A 4,233-nucleotide genomic window follows, 5' to 3' on the forward strand; every position below is an offset into this window, starting at 1 on the left:
TTGCTTTTCAGCGAGAAAAATGTGACTGTCATTATGAGTTTATTAACACTGCTCAATACTTTCCCCTGGATTCCCTCAGGACAATCCGTGAACTTCAGTACACTTCAGCAGGAGGGCCTGGTTAGTTGCAACCTGAACAAAACACATCAAAATTTTAGCTATTCAATGACCCCTCTTTGACAAATTTAACAACCTTCACCGCGTCGGGTTTTTTTTTTTTGTTTTTTGTTTTAACATTTCCATGAGATATAGCAGAATTATTTTTAGAGATGCCAAGTAGAATTCCTATCGATGTTGATTTCTAAGCACGTGTTATTAGTAGCTTTTAACAATAACAGCTTTGTTATGTTTTCTAGCCATAACTGCTGACTCCTTTACTCCTAATTCCTTTGTTATTTTTCCACTTTAATAGATATTCACCAATGAGGCATTTTTTTTTTCCAGTTTTGTAAATATGTCCGATCCAGTGCGTGCGAAGTTAAACAACATCCTTGCCATCTTGCATAAACTAGAAGAGTTGAATAACTTACAGCATCCATCCTCTTTTTGGGATGGACCTCGAGCTCTCTATTGGATTTTAACCACACGAGAAACATGGCTTTGGAAGGTTCTGCAGGAGTGCAGATTTGACTAGAACTAGTATAATCCCAAAGAGTTGTAAATTTTATCAGCTGCTTTAGCCTTAAAAATCATATGCATTACATCTATTCATGTTTGAAGAGTGATTTTTCAACATCTGTGTAAGCCATTTTCTCTTTTGCTGAACCATATGCAACTAAATCTCATTAACAGTCTGTAGAGCAACTATGAAATTGTGCAATAATTTTTCATCCTTTGTTTTCATTTAAAAATGTTTGAGGGGCTGTTGACAAGTCCAGCATGCTGTGTTTCTAAGTGTCCTATTAGTTTTGAAGGTGTCATTGCAAATAATATATTGGAGTTTGTCACTTTGATTGCATTTTACACATAGAAAAAATGTTTTAATCTGCCTTATACAGTCTTGCACTCTTCTTCTTAGAATGCACCTCATTCTAGATGAACTCGAAGCTTACTCTTATGGTCAATGTTTTCCTCAACATTGTCTCTATTTACAGTTCTAGATATCTGGAGCTTGAACTTGGGCATTCTTCTAATTTTCATTTCATCATTCTTTTTCTAATAGTAAAGAGAAATCCCATTAAAGGGAAATGCATGCCAATGTAATTAGATATATATATTTGATGCAAGCCTAAAACATATCCCACTTCATAAGGTCCTTTTTAAAAGATGCTTTATGATGAAAGCAGAATAATGTTATTATAAAATACAGACTCTGTTAATTGTCCTATAATGGTGATGGTCATATTCACATCATATATCAGAAAATCAAATGAGATAGTTGTTAGCAGAGGATAGAATGACTTGTATTCGTCTACTGAAACTCATCATAGCCTTCCATTAACTTTCTTATTCTATTCATAGCAATTGGATGCAGTATTCCCAACAGCATTCACAGTTCTTACTAAAAATCCAGTGATGTGTTCCCATCCCATCCCATCCCATCCCATCCCATCCCATCCCCATCCCATCCCATCCCATCCCATCCCATCCCATCCCATCCCATCCCATCCCATCCCATCCCCATCCCATCCCATCCCATCCCATCCCATTCCATTCCATCCCATTCCATTCCATTCCATCCCATTCCATTCCATTCCATTCCATTCCATTCCCTAGTCTCCACTACTCTACTTTTTGTTTAAAAATTAAGTCTGGTTGTGAGCTGTTAGCTTTACAATCTACTAATGCATTGTGTCTTGCAAATAGATTGAGTAATGCTGGCATAGATAGTAAATATGAAAATAAATAGGAAGTTCAGAGACTGAAGTGCTATAGAAAACTATAAGTGAACAATGGAATAGAATAAAGAAGTGACTGGGCAGGGGTTAATTCTGCCTGTGTGGTCTGGGAAGACATTGACTTGTGCTCTACGTATTTTAGACTACTGATAGGAATCTATTCATCAGTATTTGTGGGTCATTTAGACTATATTATTTAAAATGTGCATATTACTTGCTAGTTGTTTTGTGTATATTTGGTGAATCTCCAGCTAGAATGCAGCTTCCTGCAGGAAAAGTCTTTTTAAAAGATGCTTTATGATGCAAAGACTTCTTTTTCACTTAAAAAGAAGTCTCCCCCAGCATTCAGTTTTGTGCTGTGTGCAAAGTAGATGCTGGACAAATGCTGGTTCAAAGATGACTGTTGAGAATCACCGTAAATCCCGGCCTCCATCCTCATAGGTGGAGCAGATGAGAGCCTGTGCCAGGTGGTGAGAGTTGGGAAAGCCCTTGAATCCTTCTGAATAGCTCTCCATTATCGCCTGTGCCCGAAATTCCATAATTAGAAATTCACTCCTTTGTCTTTAAGTCTTTATCAATTAAGTCGTAACAACCATTTGTGGCTCCACTGAATGAGTATAATTTCTACAACTGAGTCATAGTTGAGTTGGCCTGGCTAATCCTTCCTAAGCACCAGTCCTGCAGTCTGGAGTGTGGCTGCAGGTGCTCAGGGCTGCCTGTCTGGACAGGAGGCCCTGCTGGGACACTCAGGCCCCTCTCACTGAGATGGCCAGAGGAAAACCATGCCCAGGGCAGGTGCCTGATTAGTGGTTTAGTATTAAAATAATGATATAAAGAGTGGCTGACCATTAATTACTCACATTTCCATACTAATTTTGACTTTTTTTTTTTTTGCTTTTAAAGAAATACAATACCAAGGAACAAATTGGCTTCCTCGTTTAAACCTCCATTATCATCAATTTTGCCCAATTTACTCAAGCCATGGTTTGCTTCTCAACTCCACAGAGGATTCTCTCTGGTTTTACTGTGCGGTCAGAACAGAAGCCTTCTAAGGCAAGGCAGCTATGGCCACGCCTGGCCCCGGGACTGGCCGTCTGGCTCCAAGGCAGGGATTCCCAGGGGCCCAAGACTTCCACTCTAACACAGGCACAGATCTTTGAAGGCTACACATATCTGCCTATGTGTGAAGCACTGACGAGAGAGAATTCCTCCCCATTTCTCCCCACCCTCAAAAAACCCCCCACTTTCTCCCCAGTGTTTAGACTCTGACACTGGTTTTCTCCAATTTTCTCACCTCTCACTTCCAACAGCAACATAGTCTTCCCATCATCTGTCCCTTCTGCTCCAAATTCTGGCCAAAAGATGTCTATGCTCTTTGACAAATGGTTTTGGGGAAAACTGGATATCCACATGCAAAAGAATGAATTTGGACCTTACACCATATACAAAATTAACTCAAAATGCATATTACGCCCAAATTTAAGAATGAAAACTATAAAGCTCTTAGAAGAAAACATAGGAGAAAAGCTCAACGATTTGGCAATGATTTCTTGGAAATGACACCAAACACAAGCAACAAAGGAAAAAGCAGATAAACTGGACTTCGACAAAATTAAAAACTGTGCATCAAAGGACACAATCAACAGAGTGAAAGGGCAACCCACAGAGGAGGAAAATATTTGCAAATCATATATCCGATAAGGGGTTAATATCCAGAACATATAAAGAACTACAACTCAACAACGAAAGGACGAACCACCTGATTAAAAATGGGCAAAGGATTTGAATAGACGTTTCTCAAAAGAAGATACATAAATTCTCAATAAGCACATGAAAAGATGGTCAACATCACTAATCCATTAGAGAAATGCAAATCAAATCACAATATCGCCTCACACCTATTAGGATGGCTACTATCAAAAATCAAACAAACAAAACCCCAAATAACAAGTGAGGTAAGGATGTGGAGAAATTGGAATCTTTGCGCACTGTTGGCGGGAATTTAAAATGGTGCAGCTACTATAAAAAAACAGTATGGCGGTTCCCCAAAAAACTAAAAAATAGAATTACTGTATGATCCAGCAATGCCATTTTTGGGTATATACTCAAAAGAATTGGAAGCTGAGTCTAGAAGATATTTTTGTATACCCAGGTTCATAGCAATATTATTCATTACAGCCAAAAGGTAGAAGCTACCCAAATGTCCGTGGATGGATGAATGGAAAAAAAATGTAGTATATATAGTCTGTCCTACTGTTGTTCTGCATTTTTATATTCAACCAATTGCAGATCGAAAGTTTTTGAAAACAGATGTTATGTTGTTGCTGACGTGTACTACGTAGTTAGGCTTATTCGTTGTTCATCTAAAATTCAATTTTAATTGGGTATCCAGTAG

General features: G+C 38.4%; 1 long non-coding RNA gene across 2 annotated transcripts in view; it reads right to left on the bottom strand.

Moving 5' to 3' along the window:
* Window positions 1-22: 22 nt before the first annotated feature.
* LOC111746983 overlaps window positions 23-4,233 on the bottom strand; it is a 5,721-nt gene continuing 1,510 nt past the window's right edge. Inside the window, exons 2-4 of one of the 2 annotated variants that reach the window (XR_002783346.1) lie at window positions 3,133-3,236; window positions 1,093-1,155; window positions 23-132 (exon numbers count right to left, since the gene is read on the bottom strand). This is a non-coding gene — a long non-coding RNA (uncharacterized LOC111746983). The remainder of the gene's footprint in view (window positions 133-1,092; window positions 1,156-3,132; window positions 3,237-4,233) is intronic. The other variant, XR_002783347.1, reaches the window with a different exon arrangement.

The sequence above is a fragment of the Pteropus vampyrus genome, unplaced genomic scaffold (assembly GCF_000151845.1).
Source record: "Pteropus vampyrus isolate Shadow unplaced genomic scaffold, Pvam_2.0 Scaffold207, whole genome shotgun sequence".
Taxonomy (NCBI): Eukaryota; Metazoa; Chordata; class Mammalia; order Chiroptera; family Pteropodidae; genus Pteropus; species Pteropus vampyrus.